At 34.1% G+C, this 26,931-nt stretch overlaps 1 protein-coding gene across 1 annotated transcript in view; it reads right to left on the bottom strand.

Moving 5' to 3' along the window:
• LOC109596328 (cadherin-99C) overlaps positions 1 to 26,931 on the bottom strand; it is a 380,168-nt gene that overhangs the window by 33,845 nt on the left and 319,392 nt on the right. The gene's annotated exons all lie outside the window — the stretch shown is intronic.

Raw genomic sequence — 26,931 nt, 5'->3', positions numbered from 1 at the left:
AACGTTGCACCGAACATTGAAGATACTTTCATTTTTGTTACGCCCTTTTTGAAGTGATACCTATTTCATTGAGACTAGTTTAAAAGAAAACAATCAGAATGATTTGTGTAAGCGTTGTTTTGATATATTTAAAACATCGGCGTTTGTCCACTTAATTAGACACCGAAATGGAAGAAGACCCAAAACAAAACGGTACCGCAGTGGCCTACTTAAATTTCTGCGCCACAAAATCTCCACCTTAACAATTTCTAATATCAAGATATGATGAGACTTAAAAGTTGTCAAATGATCCGTCGCTTGATAGTCGTGGACCTCCGTCGAAGAGCCAGAGTAATCTGATCGTTTCATCGAGCATTATAGCTATCAACAACGCAAGAAATTTCGCTCCAGTGCCTTTGGTTGTGACGGACTGGGTAACATCCCAATCAGAAACTGGTTAAAAAAAAAATCGGACGGCATTTTAAGCAGTGTCCTTTAGACCCTTGTTTACCGGTCGAATTATGTGAAATCACATTGTTTACAGTAATGACCACGAAAACATATATTGGAAATAGTCGATGAGGTTTAACGAGGTTTGTTTGGGTCTCTGGGACATTTTTGGGATGACGATGCGAAAATTTAATGTATTTGATTGTTGAGAAACAAAGCAATTACTCAGTTCGGTGTGTTTGATGTTTCCGGCTTGTCTGTCGGTCTAGTTAAAGAGTGCCAAATTTATAGTTTGAAACTAGTTTAGGAAATAAAATGTTGGCCAATATTTACATCGTCAAGATCATTATAAATAAACTTTATAAAATTAAATGTGAAGGTATCGAATCGGTAGTGCAAAAGAGTGGCCATAGACGAAATTCGGAGTAGTGTAACAAAATATCCGTTGTTTACGTCTATCCGTTGATATCGTTTAGTATGGTCCATTAGTTAGGCGGTTTTACACCGTGTTGGGCACAGATTCTTTTATTTTCTTACTACCTCGCTTCAGTCTGAGGCCAAATGCGTAAACCGCATTTTCTCACCGATCTCCACCTCAGTTTTAGATCTTTTAACAACAGAAGCAGGAATGACATATTTAATTTTTTCTCATGTCCAGTAAATATTTGATTATGGACATCAACAAGTATAAGTACCGAGTAGTTCATTAATGGCACCAAAAGAAAGCTATCAAGCTACAAAACGACTTTTTAAGTAATTGGGGTATCATCCAATCTACAATTAAAATTTAACTAATAGTATAAAAATAACCGTAATCCCATAATCAATTACATACGAAATGATGGTGGTTAACGTAACGGATTTTTGACAAGTATTCAATTAGAACGAGCACAAATGACGATTCATATAAAAGGGTACTGGGAAGTTAATTGCACAAATGACAAAAGGTTTTCAGAAATTTATTAAATCCGACTAGTTTCATTAGGATGACTACCATAACTATCCGCAGGGGTAGGCAATTACGAAAAAATCCCCGTAATAATTTTATATGTGAGACAAATGGTGATATCCGGTCGGAATTCTGTGATAAATTTGAGTGTCCCTGTATGAATCATTAAAAATTACAATCTGTGACCAAGAAGATAACGTTTAACCGTCAAAATACAAACTCACTCAACCTTTTTGGACTTGTTCCTGATTAACTTGTTACAGTTTTTATTGCATTTTTATATTGGCCAATAATTTTTATAATGATACGTCTGCGCTTCACTATTTGCTTTCGGTGAAAATTGCTCAGCGCGTCAAGATTTATGATTGGGGATTGTCTAGGAAGTATTATTGATCTAGACGATAATGATGCGATTACCGAAACCGAAAAAAAAAAACGAGGGCACTTTTTAATGCCCGACCGAGTCTAGGTAGTCAGTTAAATGGCTACAAGTGGCAGATTCATCACCGTGGACGGTAAATAACTCGGAAATTATTGGCCAAATCTCCCGATTGAAACGATAAACCGATAGGGGACAGTTTTTACAACATACTTAAATACTCATTGACATACGAAACGATTAAGCAGCTGTTTAATGGGCACACTTTCTCAGAACTCAATGCTTTTTGAGATCGAAACATTTTCTATTTCCAAGACTACTTTATAATGATGCCTTTCTTGATTAAAATTGAGTAATAGTCTAGTTGTTCAAATTCTACAATTTCAAGTAATGGTTCAGAATACAGAATAACTGAAAGATTTGAAATTATCAGTCTGATTGGAAGATAATTTATTTTTTGCATGAAGGTGACAAAAGCCCGTGAGAATTTATCGTTATTTAACCATTATGCTAATGTATTTTTGACTGCTGGGAAGTTCAAGTAGCGGATGATATCACCTTAAATTATGTAAATATTTGCACACTTGTTATAAGACACGCACTGTCTACTTAAAATGTAATGAAGATGTCAACTTTTCATTAAATTATATGTTTATATGGTTGATTATACGAACACTTTTGCTGTGTCGTTTAAATTAGCGGGTCCGTAAAAACAAGATCATAAATTCAGTAACGGGTAAAAAATGTTCGGCCGGGCAATATTTCACGAGAAAACTCATTTCGAAACGGATCTAACCATATTGAATCAGTAAAATGATCTGATTATTCAATGCCAAGCATATTTTACAGTAATATTTTCTGGCTATTCAAGGCTGGTCAAGGACCAAATTTAACAAAAAGAACATTATTATAATATAAATAGCAATAAGATAAAGAAATATGAATCATGTCGTTCCGGAACTAGATGACGTCACTTTCCTTGATCTCATTCCCACAAGCATTTTCAAACTCTATAAAATTTTGCTCCCACTGTAAAAAACGTCTTTAGTTTCGTTCAGCACCCGGAAATTAAACTGATTTTGTCCGTTAGCAGTATCGTTTATTCCCGCGTTTAGGATGGATTCGACGCCATCATTTAAATTACAACATATGTCCGTCAAATTAAAGTACAACACGCCTACTGAGTCGTCGACGGTGCAAAGGCTCACATGTCTTGTCGCGAGCCTACCTGCTATATCTAAATAATAAAAAATCGTAACGGGTCTTATAGTTTCCATTCATCTAAATCTTTCGACTGCTGAGAATAAAAAATAACAGGTCCACGCTGACCCTTTCCTCATCTTCCTTTATGCCGTTTTTAATTTTGTGTTACAGTTATTGAATAACCAACTGAGGGATAATGATTGTGTGGGGATTTTTGATTTTCTATGAAGGGTTTGATCGATTTGTTGGGATTAAATGAAAAAAGAATAATTGCATCGAAGACCACCTCCCATTCAAGGCACAATGAAACACTTTAGAGTTATAAAAGTTGTCTAATTGATTATTTGGAATGTTAGTTTATCGTTAGAAATCATCAGATTTTGATTGTATGAAATTTTTTCCGATGATTTGGCACCAACAACAGGAATGTTGTCTTATAATGAATATGTTTTAAGACAGTAATTTTTGGTGAAATTTCCAAAAAAAAAAAAAGGTTTTTGAATAGACGACAATTTAAACCTTTTAATGGGTTCGCAAAAAAGCCTTGCACAAGTTAATAAAGATAGCCAATCTATTGTGCCTCACAAGACGAATTTCCCCAGTGAAATAATTAATAACAATCACGGAACTAATATCCAATTTGTGGAAAATGTGTGAATAGAAGCACCCATTGTGGGACCCACCACATCACATTGTATTTTCGTCATTACCCACGATGATATGCCATTGATGCACTTAATCGAGTGTTTGTTATTACGTGACTCAGCGAAAACTACAATAAAAACAAGTTAAACGGTTATTAATTGGTGAATTGAGAACTTAATCGCCCTCAAGACGGTGGCGAAGCCTGGAAATCTGTGCTGGTCCGTTTTACAGGTACCAGATGAACATTTTTTGACATTCAAGAGTTTGGGCAATTTCAAAGTGCCTACAGAAGACAGTAGTTAATCAATTTCATTAAACTTTGTTGATGTTGATCCTCTTACAGCGTAAATCCCGCTATTGTTGCCAATGCGAGTAGTCGACAAACTAAAATACTAGGATGTTTCAAGTGTGCATATTTTGAAGATCCCAAATCCTCAAATATTTGCCTTGTTAAAGACTCTCGATGCTTCCTGAAAAATATTGACTTTTTAATAGATTCCGCACTCGATGTCACAAGACGACCCTTCTCACACATGCCTGCTACTGTTGAGACTTTCCTAGTGTGCTTCTGGTTTATTTATATTACTAAAGGAAAACCATTTTATTACACCGGCGAGATGTAAACAAAAAATAACTTTGGCAATTTTTAAGAAGCGAATTGTTATTGTGTTTAATAAATAGGATGTGGATCCTGTTTTCGTTTACTTGGAATGCCAAGAATCCGATGACAAATCAAAATTTGCGTTTCTGGCTGATATTTTTTTAAATATTAACGGTTGAAAAAGATTAGAAACGACTTCCTGGAGTTACATCTCAATTAGAAAACAAACAAAAAATGGTCACGTTGAGCCCATAAAGTTCGGACGGTAGTCAAACTCAATCAGCCCGACAAATTTCGATAATCAAAGGTTGCGTTGCATGATAATCAACCCTTTCGAACCGCAACTCCGTCCTAGGTGGTCCACGACCCCTGCTGACCAATAATCGCGCCCCGCCGGGCGATATATGGCACCATTACTCCCTTAATGCACCCCATCAATATCACTTCTCGCCTTTGTATTAGAAGGAACGTAGCGGAAGCCGCAGTATGTAATTTCGATTGCCCGACTGCGGTCAGCATATCAAACGTTCCGCCAATCCATTAGTTGTGATGCAAAAAAATTAACACTTTACACAAACACCTGAGCCATTGTTTGAATCTTTAATGGTGTGGAAAATGGCTTTAATGCTTGATGGGGCCACCATCAGGTGGGAAAAAATTTTCGGGTTACGAATGTGAGAAAGGCATAACTGCATATCTGAATATGAATAGGAATTGTTTAAAACGAAATTTTAATTTGGCGTCACGGAGTATCTGATCAGAGATTGCCCACTTGAGCGTAAAGTACTTCCTCCGATTCTCGTACCTAAATTAAATAATGGAAGTGAGCTATCCAGTTTGCAATTAAAAATGAGCACGGAACGGAAGGAAGCCCTATTTGACCTTTTCGCAACCCTCGACACTGTATCGAATTTTATTAATACACTACAATAACGAAGTTCAAAAAATAGAATTTTTTTAGTAACTGTGCAAGTGTGTATGTTTTCGGGGGTGGAATTTATACCTGCGAATTTCGGTTGAAGTGTTTTTTCCTGTAATAAATTCGGTTAATTGCTTTGCCTCAGAAATTATTGCCCGGATAACTAATAAATTTCGTTACCAGAAAAACTGATTGGTTGTTAAATTGTTCGCACATATTCTAATAGGTTTAACACTTTGTTCCGTGATTTTTATCACTTGACAGATAATTTGAGTCTAAGGGTTTATTTATTAGGTTGCACAGTAATTATTTCTGCGAAGATTTTAAGATTATTTCATATTTATGTTCCCAGAATTTGCTAATTACGTAGGAGCGAGAACTTTCTTAATTCTTAAATAAACTACTTTTAGGTGTTTCCCATTAATTACCCTTCTTCAGTCAGTCACAAGTCGAAAGGCATTGTTTCGTTGAAAGAAAAGAAAAAGTAAAAATAAGATCGATCGAAGGATAATTGCAGACATGGGGAGTGACAAGTGAACAACACCTAGTGGAAAGTGCGAAGAGGCCCGGGTTAAAATGGAGGAGGGCGCGTGGCACGCCACACTTCCGCGCAAACCGGCCAACAGTTGGTTAGCGGGTGCCCGAACACCGGAACCGAAACGGCAGATTTTGGACTACTCGAAGAGGTTTCAAGGGTAGACATGTGTGTGAGCAAAATCGACGGAACCGACCAAATTCGAACAACCAACCAAACACCTATTCGCAAACACCCTTTTAATCCACTCTGATCAATAAAACGGAGAGGAACTGAATAATTTGATTAGAATTGAAAAGGTTTCGTTTCTTATCCTGCATTAAAGTTTCTCTGTTACTCGTACACAATTTAAAACGATCAAGTAAAGTGATAAAGTTAACCGAGAGCTAATCATTGTCAGATAAATGGAATTGGCCCTCAAAAATGGTTTTTGCCAAAACATTCAGACTACTTGTAACCCAATATTTAACAACCTAAATCAGGTAAAAGTCACGTTCATTTAAAGGTACAATTAAAAACAAATATTGGACACTTGAGAAGTTAAGATAAAATCTTTTTTAAGGTGCTAAACTTATCGGTAGTTTGAAGAGTCCTTATCTTCTAGCTTATTGTCACTGAGTTGTTTATTTGAGTTTCAGATTAAACGTGTTAAAATTTAGTAAATAAGTAAACAAGTTAGAGAGATACGATCTAAATTTGCAAACTTATTTGCCTTAACTTAAATAACTAAAGTATTTTTCAATTTCGTTAAATAAATTAAAATTTGGATACTTATATCAAGTAGCTACAAAAGGGGAGAATGTTGTCAAAGCTTGTTCCCCTGGCAGGCAAAATAAAAATCGATAGATACCACCTACGGTGAGGTCCACTTGGCGATCGTTTAATCTGACAGGTATGACGCTTTAAAACCGGAGACAAATTTCTATGGAAACACGTTCTAGTGGTAGCTAAAAGTTTTAGGTGTGATGCATGTGAAAAGGGTGGATCACATAATTGCACGCAATAATTAGAAACGCCCACAATAGAGACATTTCGAGTTTGTTTTTCGACACATTTTAAACACAATAGATACACTGCTTTCAAAGAAATTTGTACTTCAAATGACAGGTATGAATAACAGATTGTTTTATTCTTGGACTTGGTTAAATTAGGTGGCGCCAAATATATGGAGTTCAAGAATGACGCTCTAAAAATAATAGCGGTGTCTAAGTATTTTTTATTTTTTGATACTTGGCCTTTAAAAAATAAAAAATACATTTTACGATAATTGAATTTAAAAATCTCTGTACTGATCCTCCACTTTTAGAAGAAGAAAGATGTGTCATTAAGTTTTAACTTTTAAAAAATCGGTTTCCTTTGATGTTTTTAAGAAAATAAAAACCTAATCAAGATTGATTGACGCCCAGTCTCTTAAATCCAAATAAACCGAGGATTGGCGGCTAGTTAACACCAAATTCACAATCATCACACCAACGAGGCGCCATAAAGAGGTGTTAAACAAACCGTGATCATTTAAAATCAAACATTGCATTGTTCCAAACCAATTCGGAACTAGTTTACAACTTTATGCTTAGTTATGACACCATTATGCAGCAATAAATAAACAATGGGCATCTTCCGAAGCAGATTTCGGCGAACCAATGAGAGTTTTACAATCTATTGTTGTGACCGCGTTGTTTTATGGTTGTTTAATACCACCTTTGGCGGCACTTTTGACCCAAAAGTCAAAAGCGGCACTAAATTATGTTTGTGTACTTATTTAAAGTTGTCTAAAAGTCAACTGATTATCAAATAAAGTAAGGACTGTAAGTCAAGCAATTAATTGTACGTAAGTTCCTTAGCTTTCCTAAACTTTAGGGTTTGACCTTAATGATCAAAAACGTTTAATAAATCCCCAGCTTCGAGTTGATAGATCGTCTCTATTAATTTAGATGATTTAAGGTGCGTAAAACGGCCGCGTACTAATATTTCATAAGAGTGGGTGCGAATTAGCGCCCTATAATCAAAACCAGTCCCCACATCGTAAAGTAGTGGGACTATTTCAATTCCGGCCCACCGAAATGAATTTCAATTTTTCACCGAAATTTATAACTTACTCGGTGGAAGGCGGCACCAGAGGCTAAATGGAGTCACGGTTAATTTACGCGGCGGTCTCCAAGCCGCAAAACTTTGCCGACCAAGGCTCTATCATTTTTGAAATCCGATAGCGGTTCTGTTTACATGTTTTCGATTGGCGGTCGTCTGGAAAATTATCATAACCACAAGAATATGCCGGTTTTTAAAATATGTCAAGCTTCTAAACTACGTTGGACTTTGTTGTAATGTAGAAAAAAAATCGGATTATTGTAACATAGAAGGAATGTATAACAAAACAAAAATAACACTAATTTGGATTATATAACTGACCCAGTTTTTTTTACATTAATGATAATTCTTCTGTCACTTCGGCACCTAGTTTACAAAGGGGAGCCATATAATTTACCCCGTTATTTATCACGAACCAGAAGAACATTATCTAAAAAATTCCCTGACAAATCAGCATTAGAGACAGTAAAAAGCATGAAAGTGATTTATAATAACTTGACACATTATTTCTCTAGCATACCTCTATTTTGGTGATTCTAGTGGACGAAAATACCCATTTCAACCCTCTACTAGTCGAAAATTCGCCGACAGCGATAACCGGAGTAAATCTTCTAGCCAGGACAGAAATGACCGTCGCTAATTCCATATTTTATAGGGTTAGTCGTGAAATTGGGACCTTTATCTTTCGCCCTCATCAATCCGTTAGAATTTTTGGACTGGGGCATTTTTACAGTTATTTGCAATTTGGTTTTCACTTAATTTAATTTTACGATAATGTCTATTTTTACACCCGATCTTTGCGCTTTCGGCGTTTTTGTGCCCTTTGATTAATTGACCATTAGCACCATCCTAAATTACTCAATATTTTATTTTGTACACTAATTCTGATTCTCATTAATAAACAATTATAAATATATTTTAATTTCTTATTCTGCAATAAATTCATTAATCCCAAAAGGATGTGAATTTAGTTGGACCTCCCAGCACAAAAATGTTTAATGAATTTGACCTAGATAACTGACCATCGACAATCAGAACTATTTCCGAGGATTCCAAAACCCAATAACGCACGATTTAAATAAGAGCAACACATTCCCATCAAAATTCGAAGGGCTTGTGCCACGCAGGTATCTGTGGGGATGTAATTTTTGATGAGTTAAGTGGAATCCTACAGTTTCCCACATCACGGGGTTGGACAAAAGACGACGTAGATTAGAGGGGATGGTCCGAGGTGCCGTGGGAAGAAATTCCACTATTCCGCCCAATTACTGCAATAAACGTTTTGCATTTCCTCACAACAAACAGGATATTACTTATCTATTGTCACATCGTGCTTTATTTTCTTTAAACGAAATTGAGGTGTGTAATTATATCAAACCTTTTTTTATTCGGACGGGTGATATAAAATATGGATCCGGAAATGCCTGTTTAATCTGCCGATTGGGAATCTATTCCACCTGATAGTCCGTTTTAAAATTCACTATTTGGTCCGTATTTAAATTCAGACCGCAAGCTGCAAAAGGGCACGTGTACTGGAACTCACCCATAAATACACCGAAATTGATGGTTAAGACGACCACTAGTTATTTCATTTGGCAGTTGTTCAAATCGGGAATCGTAAAATACGCACGTACCGATTTCATCTGCGATGGTCGACATTTATCAACCCGCAAAAAATTACAACGTCGAATTTATGGGGACAGTTAAATACGAACATTCTGATGGAGTGTTCTGAGATACATATGTTAAGTTTGTTAATGAGTTGCGTGCATTTAAGTATATTTGTATTTGGAGACAATTTATTCAACATTGTGCTCCATAAAAATACCAACATTCACCTGTATCCAACACCATTTTTTTATACACAAAGCACGGCCCCATTGACAATGTATAATTAGTAAGTTTAGTAGGTGTAGAGACCATAAATATCATCCCGAAACAGTTATGGATGTCGGTGGATGTCACCGGTAGTACGTGGTGAACGTAGACAGTGAGAGTTGTGGGAGCTTCAAGATTCACCTGGATTGGGGGCACCTGCCCACGCACACGGCCTATAAATCCATCCTCGTAGATGCTATCTTCAAAAGGGACATTGTGCCTTTTGGGCCATCGATGACAGCTCCTAGCGTATGCAAATTCAGGGGTGGCGACCTGTACCGCTACCTTTTTGCCACTCATCACAAGTGTCTATGAGTACCCTTAACTGATACATCGAGAAAAAAATTAATATTTCTATTTCTATGAAGGTTTATTTATTAATTACAACTTATTTTAAGTAATACCTTGCAAATTAAAAAAAAATGTGTTATGTTATTTATAATACACCAAGAATAAAGCAGTTACAGCATAAAATAATTTGTTGGCAAAAGAAACATTTAGGTTGTTTACAAGCTCGTTTAATGCTATTAATTCCTTAATACACGAATATAAAGTGCACCTGCATGTTTTGAATTGAATCGTAACTCATTCATTGAAATGAACAAATGTATCGAAGATCTTGAGATCGAATATAGGGATACCACGGTAAGCTGGAAACATTAATTCCTTAAAAACAATAATTTCAACTTAATATTACTAGATTTCTTTTGGGTTCACAACAATATTAGCAAATTTGTATGCAGTCCCATAATTTTAATTAAAAAGGTCTAATTTATATGTTTGTAATTAGTAAAACGCAGAATAAAACTCAAATATAATTTGGGTGGTCTACTACTAACCCACCAAATGGAAATGGTTATTGCTCTTGTTTTACATCTTTTCAGCATTATCTTTACGAGTTTCTCACACATATTATAAGAGTCAAAACACGACTTAAATAAGCGGTAACGATCGGCATCCTTTACTTTTATAATTTTTGTAAAACTTATCTTAAATACAGCATCTTTTAATATATGATTAGATAACTCATAAATCTGAGCCCTACCTGGTCCTGAATACATAAACCCCAACACTGAAGCCTTTAATAGATTTATCTCTAATTTTGAATAATATTATGTGATATTAATGGAGTATTCCCAGTGATTTTACATTGTCAAGTTGTCAACAGACTCCGGCTCACATATTAATATTAGCGGTGTTACGGGTTTCAAATTTCAGGAAACAGCAGGTGAAATGGGCATCTTTTATTTATCTCGGGATCTCGTATGGTAATGAAGAAGGGTGAGAATTATAGATAAATTCATTGAACAAAATTCAGTGGTTGATTTATTTTTTCCTCTAAGTACTGATCTAAGTGGAACTAATACTGTTAAAATGGGTTAGTGTAGTGTTATAGTTTCTCGTCGTTTTTTCTTAGAAAGAAAAATTGGGTTAAATGGTCGGGAACTTGATATTTGACTTGGAAAGAGGGGTAGATGGTTTCTGTGGATTTGGTTACATCAAATTATAATACAGAGTTTGGTCTACAAACGAGGGCTTCAATTTTAAATGACGTATGAGGTTTTAACTGCACAGTGGAAACAAATAACATTAAACTTGTTTAAACTACATAACAAGTAATTTTTATAAAACCCGACATTATTAAACACCTGTATTAAATATAAAATATGATTTTATGCAAGGTGATAGGTTTGTTTAAATAAACCGAATATTTCAAAGAATATTCGAGTGATTTTTTCCCCCAGTGCGGACGTTAATTGGTCGATTTTGTAAAGTCGATCAATATTTTGAAGCGTGTTAAGTTACAAATTCGCAGTGTTGGCTACTTGGGTGTTCATTAATGTTATATTTTTGTTTTTATTCAGGTACCTACACGGACGACGGTTCCGATTTCACTTGTATTTTTATAAAATCTCTTAGATTGTCTCCTCCCTAATCAAAAACAAAGTTTTGTTTTGTGTTCCTTTTCAATTCGGCCGGCGTAAATAATTAAAGGCTAACTTAATATTAGTTTTTCCCAAAAATTTAATACCACTTTATTAGTCTTAATAAAGTGGTATTTTATTTGCGGTTATAGAGGGTAAATTTACGAAAACATCCCTTGATAAGTACACATTTCGTGCGAATAATTAACAATTTCGGTGCATGGCGAAAAATTGCAAAGGATTAAGGTATAATTAAGCAGCTTTCTTCCCCAGGTCTGCAATAATGCGATATATAATCATCTTAAACGTCTATCAATAATGTGTTAATAGTACAATGGGAACGGGTTACATGTTTTGGCCCATACAAATAATAAACAACCCGGATTATAATAATTATTGGTAAGTTGTAAGGTACAATGCGAGGCCGATGTTTTCTGTACGGCGTACACTGTATTGAATAGTGCTTTGGATAATGACAGGTCATGTCCGCTACTTCAAAGGACCTAATGATCACCTTACATTCAACGCAAAGACGTTATTCCTTGACTGCGGTCACCCCATTGTTAAAACGTACCAGAACAAAAATTTCAATCATTTTATTTTTTATCAATATCCAAGTAACAACCTTGTGAATTTCAATATAGAATAATTTCAGGTCGATTTCGACGGGGTTAAGTAATTTCTGGACGTGCCATTAAAATTAATCGGTCTGCGAAATTTCGGATGTTTATTTATCCACCCGAAATTGGCGGCAATTTGTTACATATCCGCCGATAGACCATAATGACTTACTTATAGACCGTTCCCATAAATTTCGTACGGGCCAACAATTTTGGGGCACTTGCGCCCGGCCAATCTGTAATTTGGCCGACGAGAAAACAAATAAAAATTAGTTAATGGGCCAAACAACTTCCCAAATCCACTAAAAAAAAATCTGGGCTGGTTAAAGTGTGTAGCTTTCGGTACTTCCCGTTCGGAACGAATAAAGTCATCAGGGAGGCGTGGGTGTTTGATCCCTTTCGACCACGGGTCATCTGATAAATTACCCATTAAGTCAACCGAATGTGAACCGATTTGATTGGCAAATTAAAATTTTCTTGCCGGTTTAATTAAATCGAAATACTAGGTACCTAAAGTATAAAAGTATAGTTATTAAAAGATTGGTATCATATCGTGGTAAAATATTGAAATAAATTTTAATGTATTTCAAAAGTTTTCGGATAGTTATGTATAATAACTGGTCCGATTTATAAATTCAACCCTCCGCTCTCGGCCAAATTCTTTTCCTCCTTATTTCATTTTAATTACATGCTAAACGAATGCTCAGTTTCGTGACCGATTTTTAACGACTTAATATAAAACAAACAAAATATATTTCGAGGGTGGGTTTAATGTGATTAAATCATTTCGGAAAAAATGGATGAATTATTTATTAGGAAATCAGTTGGGTTTAAAAATGAATTAAGATATATTATTATATTTATAAGCTTAAACATATAAACCATACAATTTAATAAAATATCTACTCCTTTATATATTAAATCTTCATTTAATGCTACATATTTTAGATAACAATAAATCAGTCAAAACAGTACGTGTCTTCTAAAACTAATTGATAAATATAAATAAATAAACATAACATATTATGTTAAATTTAAGTAAATCTAAAATTAAAGTAAGGTATTTTAGAAAAGATTTAATATGTATTTTTTTCAGTCAAATGTAGCATAATTGGACATAATACTCCCCCTTCTTAGTTATTTCAAAATTATGTAACTAAATTATATATTCGTTATTTATAAATATAAATGTAAATAGCTTGAATTTACTTACTAACAACCAACAATAATTAAATTCAGATTTAAGTTATATATGTAAAGGTATATCGTTAATACATTTACTATATGAAAAACTATAAAGTTCAATGCAGTTTCTGTAATATACTGTAATAAGTATTTTATAATTATTTTTCTACTTCCAGTATATATTTATTTTTAATTATTATTACATATGCAAGGGTGTGTAACTTTTAATAATAAAAACAATGGAATTAACATCTACTGTAGTTAGTTAGTTATATTCATGTAACAAGATCCAACTGCCCAAATCATTCTCAACATCTGAAAACAGGAACTGTAAAATTATATATAATAATGAAATATACTATAATATATATATATATATCTATAATACCATTAAAGGCATTTGAAAATTTACTGTAATTATTCCAAAAAACGTAATGATTACATCTTGCTGTGTGTAATGCAGATATAGAAGATAATTTTTCTTATTAGTTTCATTCCATTTTTTCCAGTGACACTTCATAATAAGAGTCTCATGAATCGCAGCAAACTAATTTTAATACAATTATTTAAAAAATGCATATTAAGCTTACAACAGATTACCTTATTAGTTAATAGTTGACCCAAGACAACAAAAATTAAAAACGTATAGGAAAGAGCTAGTGTAAACGTAATGAGATATCCACTATTATTATATACCTAAAATACGAGTAAATTAATGATTATGGTAATATAGCTTCAATAAATTACATAGAATTGCAAAAATAATATTATATAAGCGCAGCCACCAATAAAAAAATAAAAAAATATGAGTAATTTAGTTATTTCGTTCAATTCTTTCACCAGGCTGAAAATAAATTGTTTTTTTATTTAATTTCAAATTATTAAACTGCCTACCGTTTCAGTGATTTATAACTCCTTATGTACTGTTTAAATTCAAATAAAAGTTCATTTTCCTGTATATTATCTATATTCTGCATGTTGATGGCCAAAATATCCAGATTTATTATAAGATGTGAAAAAATTAATAAGAAAAATGTGAGCACGACAGGTACATAAGGTATAGTAATAAAGGTTATAATTATAAATAAAACATTTTTAATAATGAAATAGAAAAAGTTTGCAGAAAGTACACTATTAACTAAAATAAATATTATAGCTGTACACAACACTATTAACAAATTTAAGATAATAAAGGAAATTGTTGATACTTTGGAATAATATGAAACACTATTTTTTTGTAAACTTAGCTTAAATAATAAGGAAGTTACGTATAATAAATTATCTATGCGGGAATACAAAATTAAAACGGATGCAAAAACCTGAAAAATATTCTCAGTATATTTTCATTATATTATGTGTTTTACAAGGATTAAAAAACCGTACTTACATAAATATCAAAAATGTCAATTGTATAGAATATGTATCATGTGTGATCAAATTACATATTAACAAGCCTAGAGTAAATTTCTCAGATATCCCTTTTAGTAAAAGTAACAGATTTACTTGACACATCTCCGCAAAATCTGTAAAATGTATTATTATTTACTACATAATATTGGTAATACCTATACTTACTTTCGTCTGTTGTAAAAATGTTTTCACATATATTTTTACATATTTTTATATAATTAATGTGGATTTTAAACATTTTAATATAATAAATTAGATAAGTTCTGGTCAGATTTTGTTCCAGTAATGATTACTGAGTTACACAAAATATTGATTTAGTATTCGAAAAATGAAACATTATCGGGACGTAATGATAAATCAATACAATTTAATTGTTTAAAGTTATTATTTTTTTATTAATCTGAAATTTACGGAAAAGAGATTTTTAATTAATTATTAATTAATTACATTCTTCATAGGCAAGAAATGAGTTAAATGAGATAATATTTACGGGTAATTAGTTAATTATGAACCATCAGTTCTATACTTTAGTTAACACTCGAATGTCATATTATTTTTATTTTCATTTTTTTAGGTTTATCATTTTAGCATCATCCAGAATTAACGGCAAGATTGAAAAGAATAGTATTTTGTTGGAGGGGTTAGTAAATTATGTATCCAACGGTACTTAATTCTGGTTGGAAGAAAAACAACCGAGTTGCAACTGTAGAAATAATCAAAATACATTTTATGTAAAGACATGATAAATTATTATTTTAACTACTATACTCAGTATTTATTATACTACCAATATGAAACACTGACATATGACTGATATTTTTAATCAGAAATCTCTAATAAGATAGCAATTTGAATTTGACAAGAACGACAAACCCCTGTTATTAAATACAGAGTTCAAGAAATATCAGATAAGAATTTCGCACCAAATTAAAATAATTTTGGTATGTTACAAACAATTTTTCCTTCACCCACAGAATGGCATTCCCATAATTTTCCCATTCATATAAATCAAAACCTAGACAGGCAAAACCGTACGATTCGCCCAAAACAGAGTGATTATCAACCCACTAAACACTTGAACGGATGCAGTTTAACAATGTTTACTTTAAAAATCATAATTGGATTTCGGACCAGCCCCAATTAGCTAAATGTAAGTATAGGTCAGACGCGATATAATTCTAAGATTGGTTATTGAACCATTATCGATCCACCAGGCGCCTCATCTCAACACTTGATCCTTTCGGAACGTCCTACCAAAAAATAAACGATGTAATATGCAGTCTCGACAAATAAAAACCCGAGGAGACTTGTCAGAGTTATCTGTTCATCTAAACCGCACCAGATAAATATAGTTCTACTTCTGATTAATAACACATGTAAGGAGTTCCTAGAAGGTGGACGCTGTGTTTATCTAATTCGATTAGTTTATAATTAAATTCAACAGGTAAAAATGCATTGGCGCGTTTCCTTTCGCATTGTTCGTTCAATTTTTCAAATTGTTGCCGTTTATGGGGGATGCGGAATAATTTGTAACTCATTACGGAAATATCAATTACGGGTGTACGCTCCTACTTCACATGACACGCGTCGAGTCACGCGTAACCCACCAACGGACCGTCGTCAAACAAAAGCTTATTTATTACCACCGCATATTAAAATATTGTTGTGCACGTGCCCCCTGTTTGTATTTCCATAGAACGTTCGGACACGGACGATGTATCGTTTTGTTCACGTGAGAATCGACACAAAACTAAGCGGTTGGTTAAATCCTTTTAAATATGTGCTAATCCTCTTCAATCTAAGAAATATATATTTTAATAACACAATCTGTAAAATAACATTTGTATGAGAATATCATTGAAAAGAACTAAATAAATGTTGAATGTCAAAGAGAATCTAGGCAATGAAACTTGTCATTACATCTAATTAGTTCTACATAATGTTTTTTATTTATTTTTAAATATATATCAATACAATTTTTAATGAAATTTGATGATAAAATCCATTAATAAATTTATCTCTTGTTTAACAATGAAAATATCCTCAAATTTCCATTTTTTAATTAAATAAATACATTGACTGATCCATCTGAATAATGAAAAGAAATACACTGTTCCAAAAAATTAACGCACCCTTTATCATTTTGTAAATTATTTTTTCTATTTAATGAAATAGTATAAAGTATGTATTTTGTAATGTAATTTTTTGGTTATTTGAAATATATATTCTGGCAAACTAATACAACAGATAAGAATAAAAATTTGAACTTAATATAGGATATTTCCATCTCTTCTACGAATGACAGCCTCACATCTTCTGTTCACACTCAAAATGAGATTTCGAATTTTATTTTTGCCTAATTCTCCTAAATTTCGAGAAGGAGGCGCTCTACATCTTCTAAGGTATCGGACGGTTAGGATAGTCCCTTAAACGTCACCCAAGAATGTCCCAGATATGTTCTATTGGGTTAAGGTCTGGACTGCGAGCTGGCCAGGTCATAGCATTAATCCCAACGTCAGCAACATAATTTTGAATAACATGGGCTGTATGTGGTCATGCATTATCCTGTATTAGTAAAAAATTTGGACCTCTTACTTAAATAGAAAAATTTATTTACAAAATTATGGTACGTTAATTTCTTGGTACAGTTAATTGTAAAATAATGAACAAAGTGGTTAGAATTATTCGCACAGATCATCCCCCATAAAAAAAATCCGAGTTATCAATGGCACGTGACCATATTTCAGTTAAAAACCGGCGCATGATTTTCCTCATTATTATTTGATGTAAATATAGAACGGGTATATTTGTTTGGACAACGTAACAAAAGAACGGCATCCGTTCGTTGTTATTGAGCGGGTGTTTGCTCATCAGATACATACGTGGATTTTCGACTGAACCCAATTAACATCGTATTTACACTGGCTACGATGTTATAAAATTGAAATTTTTATATTTACCATCTACACTAAATACGGGGAGATCCCCTTGTATTCCACCAATCAATTTTAGGCAATTACATCAGTAAACTGAAATATGTTTCTGCAACCATTGCAAAAATAACTTTGAATACCAACATACAATTACCGAAACGTTTAAAAAGCTTGTGGCGTACCCGCTTCTTACAGTACCGAAAATTGTACGCAAAAGGAAAAATTTTGCAGCGTGTAATTAGCTAAATTGCGTGGGAGCAAGGATAACTTGCAGCAGGCCGTTTGACTAATTTCGGTTATCGAGGCATCACCGCTGGCATTCGCGTGCACCGTCAAATTTTACGTACCGTACCGTTACAAAGAAAAAATCGCGAGTAGGACCGAGTTTCGGTCGTTTTCGTTTTGGTCTTTTCAAGTTAGTTAAATTGGTAGTGTTTTCTAGGATATGGTGATTATGGGTTTGCCTGGGGAACGCACGAGAGTACCTACAAAGCAAATTATATGCCACAAATTTGCACTAATTAATATTCTTCAACTAAAAGATTATTAATTGTATAGAATTAACGATATACTGTTAAAAACAATGTAATTTTGTTAAGACTACTTTAAATGAACATTTTTCCCTATGTTGTACTGTGTGTAATTATTCAGAAACTCAAATAAAATAGACCAATTACTTATTATATATAATAATATATATACAAAGTTGGAAATAAGATTCAGTTTAGCAATTTATTATTGTATAGCAATTTCAATAAATATATTGAATTGTTGGTCTTAATTAAATGGTTGATTGTTTCAGAAAAATCCCGAACACATTCATTAGTACTACCACCAAGAGTTTTCCAGAATGTAAGGTTGCAACATATGGTAGGAACAATGATCTTATTACTACTATACCTTTGGCCATCTGTTACGGAAGAAAACAATATTAATCCCAATTTCAGTTTATTTTCTGCTTTGACTTTTGTACTCCCAACTTTAAAGGCAATTAAATTGTCAGTTAATAACAATTACACATGTTTATTGCTTGTTTATTATTTTTTACAATACAATGTGTATTAAACAACAATAAAATGAATTTACTAAATGATGTGCAGCAAATATAATTCTGTGTAAAAATGATTGCCTTCAGCAAAGGGTTAACTAGACAGGCCGAAATCCTAATTCAGCCTAATTTTCTCATTATTTAAGAACATTAGACCTAAACGAATCAAATTGTTTAATGGATCATATAGTTCAAAAACTGACCGGCATATTAAATACCTGTCAAGGGTAAATTACGATACTCACACCTAACTAGAAGTTTGATGTGGCACGCCACCCCTAATACTTTACGATCGATTAATTTGTATTCGACAGGTCCCCGACAATATTTGCATAATGATGTGTTCGTGAGGTTAGACAATTTCAAAAAAATTGGTAAAAATATCGGTACTTTTGATGGTGTTCGGTTTGAAGCCCGTGGCGAAGGCACGCGAACCGTCACGCATCTTCTAGTTGGAGTCATTAAAAATCTCCCGCTTTGTCTAAAACTATAATTTTGACTGTTGTTGAATATTCAGATTGTTGAGAAATTTATAGATAGATAGATAGATGTAAACGATACATTTTTTGTTATGTATGTGTTGTACCTGCATCTCTACTTAGAGCAAAATAACAATACATCATCCGAAGTACCACATTAACTTATTTTGTCCCCGATCCACATCCGCCCCACTTATTGTTGAATCAAAACGACCGAAACTCCGGATGCATGCCCACTTTATATTTCATCATCGTCCGCAAATTGATACAATCGTAAGTGTGCAAAATAGATGACTGCATTTCTTCCGCAATTCGTCGAAATTTCGTCCAATTGGCGCACGTGAAAACCGGGGGCACACATGGCGTATGGACCGTGCCACCTGCACGGCACGCGTCCCCGAGGGGAGGAGGGGGCACAGTTGGCAGGCGTGAGCCACCCCCGACTGTACACCCCGCTGTCGAAATGGGTCACCCTACGATCGGGTGCTTCTTTATTGTGGTTTCGCACTGTCATTACACCAAGTTGGTTGAGAATTTTACAAAATTAATGGTAACTTTTGCAATTTACATTACTAAATTTTTCGTGATGAAATTAAATTGGCATTTTAAAGTTTGATTTCTTTTGTGGTAAAAATAATAAAAGCATGTAAGTGAAATTATATTATTACGCAAATGTAGAAAACGTGAGGTGTAATAATATGAAAAATTTATATGAAGTCAAACATTTACAGCCATTAGTAATTAAATAAATAATGTTATTGTTCAAATAGAATAGAAACTTGGCCTACATATTATCCGATTTTGTAATTTTAATCGCCTACAATAAAATCACTATAATGTTTTAATTTATTATACCTCCATATTTATTTGTTTATGACTCACAATGGTCTCTTATGGTTTGTTAATTGGAGTGAATTAACAACAGTCTCTGGGGTTATTGTTATAGCCCTAGGAAATAATCAACATGTCAATTTTTGTATTGTACCATTTGAATATAAAGATTAATCCACTTAGTTTTGTTGACTCTACAAAGAAGGGTGACATTTATTTGTAGAGCACACTTGACGGTATGGCCATAAATTTGTTTAATTGTCGTAAATACAAACAATGATCTGAAATTATAAAAAAGTAAGTATTTTAGTTTTTTGAGGTTTTCCTCGTACAAAAAAAATTAGGTGTACTGCAGTAAAGGATAATTTAAATCACTTAAAAAAAAGAAACTCGTGTTTGACATAAACGGCGGGATAAAAGACGATCTGAGAATAAAAAATCTTGAATGAATTTTTTTGTGGAAACTATATAAATGTGTCCCTTCCGAAAGCAATTTTTTAAGGAACGTTCTAACCTGTGCGGGTGAGACTGTATAAAGACGAACATTACCATAAAAAATAATTAATTCATATATCCAAAGCATCTAATTGGTGTACATAAAATAAATGACTAGACTTTTTGTCCGCCGAGTCACATATGGTTTATAAAGGGTTGTTATTAGATCCCTCTTCCGGTGTATCTCCTTTGTAAACGCGGTCCTTTATTTTCATCCGAGCCGGCGTCGGACAACAGATTTTCATAACGAATCCGATTTTTTACCGAACCACCCCGCCAAACCCTGAACACCCTCAGCAAATGAAATTCATTAACCCTTTTAGCCCGCACTAAACAAGTGTAAAAACAATTTCTGGGCGCGATTCATCACACCTCAACATCATCAATCGGGACGAAATTAATATCGATCGGGGGATAAATCATACCTCGTTATGAGACTCGCGTGACGAAAGAATTAGGTCAGGTCTGGCCGATTTTTTTATTGATAAAGGGTAACGGATCATGTCGGGTGGTTATGCGAAGTTCTCACGCATAAAATTATTCTCAAGAAATCTCATCAATATATAAATCTAATAAATATTCTATAGATAAAGTAAAAATATAAATTTAATCATACATTTTTATACGCCCTGTATACGCTGGTTATTTATGAATAGAAACAATAACACCATAGACAAAAAATAAACAGGTTAAAAAAACACATCATGGGTTTCAGTCATTATTTAAATATTGAGATTGATTTTAACTCTGTTCAAGAATTAACAACCAATTTCTACTGTCTTTTCTTAAAATCATGCAGAGACGTCATTTGTCGGAAACTGACCGACATCGTGCTGTAGAAATTCTTCAGGCTGGCTCAACACAAGTTGATGTGGTCGCTGCATTTAATATTGACCAATCCATGGTCTGCAGATTCTATCAACAGTTTCTAGAGACTAGCCGAGATCAGCCTAAAGAAGGTCTACTAAAAGTTACATCTGACCGGGAAGACAGATTATTAATCAGAGGTCCCAATAAGAAACTGCACACTCGTACAAGACCTGATTTTGACTACTGAACGTCATAAAAGCCCAACGAGAATTTTAAAACGGTTAAATAATGCTGGACTACTCCTCCAGCTTGCCCATTGTGCTGCGAAATTAGTTTAGTGTCAGGAAAGAAAATTGTGGCATGAAATGTGGAATATTGTGACGTTTACATATGAAAGCTAATTTGGAGTATTTAGTGATTGGTCAGTAGGCATCTGGAGACCTCCAATTCAAAGAATAAATCCACGTTATGTGCAGTAAGTTCAACTTCTTCCAGAATTATGGGATGTATTGGATCAAAATTATTATCATTAATTTGTTATTGATATTTATTTATTTTATTAAAGAATAGTAGAAACTATTACAATTTTAATCATTTAGTTCCAAAATAAGGCAATATGCTTAACTTTTTTTAATTCCATTTTTCTACTTTTTTATTCTAATCAGTAACTTTAATTTGTGTAAAAAGAAAATATAGAATTAATTGAAGTTTCTTCATTGTCTTAGATCTTTATTGTGTCCCATTGAATTGGCTTTTTTATTTTTGTGATTTTTTTATATTTTTTAGTATAAAAGTAAGCAGCAAGTAAACTAAACTTTATCACTGACTTATTACTTGTAAACGTTATAAAATCTATATAAAACTGAAGTAAAATAGATAAATATATAAAATAATTTTAAACTCATCCAACAAAAAGTTATGAAATAGTAGCAGTAATTTTATAATTTGTGTAAAACCATATCCATTGTTCGCAATACTTCGTTGCATTGTTTGGTAGCAGTAATTGGTGATGATTTCACGAAAACGGTACAAAATTAATCCTTAGGTAAAGCCGCCTCCCCTTTGAAATAAAAAATGGCAGTGCTTAAATTGGGTAATTTAATACACCTATTTTTTCTCGCCGATCATTGTTTACAATCTCGGAACCACAACCTCGTTAAGTTTCGTTATTAGTGTAACAAACATAATCACTTTTATCGGGCGTTTTTTGTCTGGTTACAGCGTGAAAGAACATAATTCGCTTCTGAACACGATAATTTTTAATAAGTAGCATCTCGCAGGTAAGCTTGAAGATGATTGATGCCGGATTTCATAATATGTGAACTCATATTTTCAATTTTATCAATATCCGGTCTTTCCACTCTTCACACGGGAGCCGAGGCAGTATTTGCCGTCATCGGTTTACTTTACAAATTACAAGCCCTTATTAAAATGATCCAAAAAAAAAAATCTGGTCTTTTGTAGTTTTGTCACGCAATTCCCGACAAATATCGACCACAAATATTTTGGGAACATCCGAATACTTTCTAATTTTGTTGGTATTGCCTGTAAACAATTACATAATAGTGAATCTTTACAAATTGCTCATTCTTGATTCTTGATGAAAATTTAAGAGTCTGGCAATTTTTTTGTTCTTGTCTTCTAAAGGACAGTTTTCATTATTGTCAATAATTAATATAATTGCTCCCCGTAGATAATGGTACCACAATTATCCCTAATCTCCGTGTTATTACCCACCCTTGTTTACCCGATTATGAATGAATCCTTTCTTGCGACACGCCCATTATCTAATCAATAATCCTCCCAATGCAATTTTCCAATATTGTCGTGTTTCTCGGTCGGTCGACCACCAGAGACAAACCCACGAATGCCGCAACTTCACTGGAGACAAATAATTGCAAGTCGTTGCATTATTGCGCCCAAATTAACAAATTACCTGTATAATGACAAGTCTAATTCTAATCAGCAAACTAGTGACCGCAAAGCGAGGGACAGAGGACATGCTGTGAGCCACCCAAATAGACCGGACACTGTTAGAAGCGGCCAGGAGTGCTGTACAAAGGCGGATGCTCCTTGTTGACAACTATAATCACATGCTTGGTGCTAGTTACCTGCTAGTTAGCGGCTGCTAACTAGTGTCTTTAAACAAGGCCGCACACGATTATCGGAAGTAAAAATTGTCGGCTTTTCATTTGTCGGTGTTATTTGCGCGTATAGGTGTGTTTTAGTTAATTTTTGGCGAGACAAACTCGGATCTGTCATCGACCAGTAAATGCCGAAAAGTTCTGAAAAAGTTAAGTCAATAAATTTACCTGATTAGTATTTTTTTTAGTAAAATATAATTGAGTGCGACTAACTGGATACTGAAAGGATTTAATCCTCCAAGAGTATGGTTCATATGATGAAAGCACTCATTCTTCTTTGACTTAACAGTAACATTAATTATGCATATTTTATGATCGGAATCTAAGGGCAAAAAAGATTATCAAGAATCCATTTCGGATAATCAAACGCTTATTTTTATCTTTTGCTTACATCTCGGTCGTGTTGGTCGGCTCCGGTAATTATAATGCCTTGCGCCGCGTTACCTGTAACTTAGCGCCACGACTGGCTCTTGTCTGTACAAGCCGGCGCTACAAGAAAAAAGTGATACTTTCCGGCGTCTACTTACTGATTTGCTGGCACCGTTTAACAAATTTTAGTGTAAAAATTGTCCTTTGTTTTACCGCTCCATCAATCATTTCGGCATTACACGGAGTAATTGGAAAGACAACAAGAAATTCTCTTATTCATGTTCGGTTCATTAGCACGACTCAACTCTTCTTGCGGTCATTAACTCGGCCATTTTTCAGCAAAAACGCCTGTTGTTGTTTTAACTTACAGAAAGTTCCTAAAGCAATTCGTCGTTTCTTAAACGTTTGGCAAACCTCAGCTACATTCTCTTAGTGATGTGTCCAAACATAAACTTTAATGAAGAAGACCGTGACGACGACCTACATACACGCTAAGACCAGAAAACGAAATAGAAACAGTGTGTAGTTTCCGGATGACAGGTGTAAAATCCCCATAAACAAGTTCATGTGGCGCGTGTTCCACGACGGGTGAGACTATTAGTAACGACTCGTTACACTCTGGCACCCGCAACATCGGAAGAGTTCATTGCATTACGCGTTTTCCCAGTTTAAATTTAAATGCTGCATCTGGCCGAACGAATCTGGAACGGCTGGATTTCGTTCGTTTACGTCTTGCGAATTGTTTCCAAGTAGTCGGGTAAATAAACACGAGTTAAAGTGGGTCATACTGGAAACAATAAATTTTCACGCAGTTTTTCTTTGAAAGTTAATAAATCTATAAGGAACTCGGTTTCGGACCGCATCTATTTGCCACAGCATTTAATACATATTGGTTACATGCTCCTCCCATAAGGATCTTCTGTTTGGTCGTTAGCGGACGGACCTACCGCCGGTCCCTACCGCAAATAATTTAGTTGTTTGTTTTAGCGAAATTAGTTACACCCACCACCACCAAAATATCAACGTTTAATGTAAATCCATAACTTCGGACCCCCGGTACAAGCTATAAACTATTAAATTTCAAGGGGCTGTGCCGTACCGAACATTTTTCTCTTCGGACCTCGTAAACTTCACCTCTAAAGATCTGCCAATTACGCCTACCACAAATCATTTTGTTATATCTGTATCATTTATGTGTGGTTCGAATTAATGTGGAACAGAGACAGTAGCAATTAAGGGCCATTTTTAATGTAAAAATGAAAAAAATTCATCAAAAGCAAACATTCATTTCTTCACATACAGAAGTTCCATTAGGCATTTGGGCATTAAAGAAATTTCACTGATTATATGATTTGCCGTAAATCAAGCCCAGTATAATTTATATATTATGCATATTAAACATCACCTCTCATTATAACCATATTAATTTGGAGATTACTGCCAAAAATCCACAATTACGTCTAAATGAGAGCGAGAACAACATAATGACACTAATTCCGTCGTTGTCGTTAACTAATAATGAAATCAAAATTTGCATTCACTTAGTTCCGAAAACAGGACCACCCTTGAATAATTTCTCGATTTATTTAATCGGTTTGTGCCATTTTCATTGGATCTAATTGTATTTAATGATGTGGGAAAAGGAGAATAAACTAGAAGCTGCTAATATGCGGAATTAAAGTACAATTTTACAGATTCTTCTCTAACTGCCACGTAAACACATTGATTAACATATTATACACAAATTTTAGGACGTAATTTAGTTTAAGTTTTTTGTATTTAAAAAGAATGATGAGTGTTGTGTATCACTTCATTTAATCATCTATATTAATTTATTGAACGTTACAGTATTTATTAGTACATGAAAGATTACTGGTACACGAAATAAATCAGACCATTTATATAAAGAAGCTTTTGTTAGAGTTTTACAATGACTAAGTTGTTTTGGGAACAAAAAATGCCCTTTTAATTAATTTCTGAAATATATCTTATATTTAATTACAAGCCATAAAATAATAAAGGGTGGTTCGCCATTTAGGATTACAAAGTATGTTTACACCTCCCATTATAAAGAGAAAGGCGAGATGATTTTTGAAAAATGCTTGTCGGTTTGTAAAAACTGCTTCCCCTTTTTCACCATTGACGAATTGATGACGGGACTTGTTATTATATCAAATAGTAAAATATTAATAAGCAAGTGGTTGATTTTGTGTCGAACTTTAGCAGGCCGACATTATCTTATCAAGTTCGCAAATGGCTTTAGTTATAAAATGATATGCGATTTTGATATTCGACGTAGCAGCACGTTCACAAATAATTACAGTGATTGGCGACGGACGTTTAAAGCCTTTTAGGTAATTGAAGGCTTTCAAATCGACTGGATGCCGATCGGGGCGTGGATTTCGCAAAATGACGTGGGTATCGAACGCACGATCCCCCGATCCAACTTGCCACCCGATCTATTTACTTGTTTCCGAAATTAAGCCGAATCAGTTTGGACTAATGGTGGTTCTTTGTTCTTTATGGGCCAGTAACGATTACTGCCTCTAACCTGTAATTATCAGAGAGCTTCTACCATTATTTTTCGATATTGATAGTGTTTGTCGCAGCTTCATAAAACTATAACAACAGACAGGCATTTAATTGAAATTCGAATCAATTTGCATTTTTAATTCCTCACATGATTTTCACATTTAACAATTCCCATAGGAAATCAGCAAAACAAAAAGTTGACGACAGGCGAATTTAATTTGACAAATCCCAAAATTAGTATCACCCATCGAATCATTTATCTCTCGATTTCCGTTCCTCGGATTGTTCGCGGATGTGCGGTGGGTTCCAAACAAAAAAACTAGAAAAATCAGCATCCAGCAGAGGGTTTCGTGTGAAACAATGCAAATATCATTCAAATGCTTTTATGCGAGATTCGTCACAACGCATCGCTTCACGTGAGTCCTTTGAGATGAGTCGGTGCGAATTGATGGCGTTTTTTGTCCAGCAGGGATGCCCAGCGGGATGCGTGCGGCTTTGTGGCCGAGGAAAATCGTTTATAGTCAATT

The sequence above is a fragment of the Aethina tumida genome, chromosome 3 (genome assembly GCF_024364675.1).
Source record: "Aethina tumida isolate Nest 87 chromosome 3, icAetTumi1.1, whole genome shotgun sequence".
Classification (NCBI taxonomy): domain Eukaryota; kingdom Metazoa; phylum Arthropoda; class Insecta; order Coleoptera; family Nitidulidae; genus Aethina; species Aethina tumida.
Note: the sequence above shows the minus strand (reverse complement) of the source record. Positions and strands in the feature narration are given on the sequence as shown.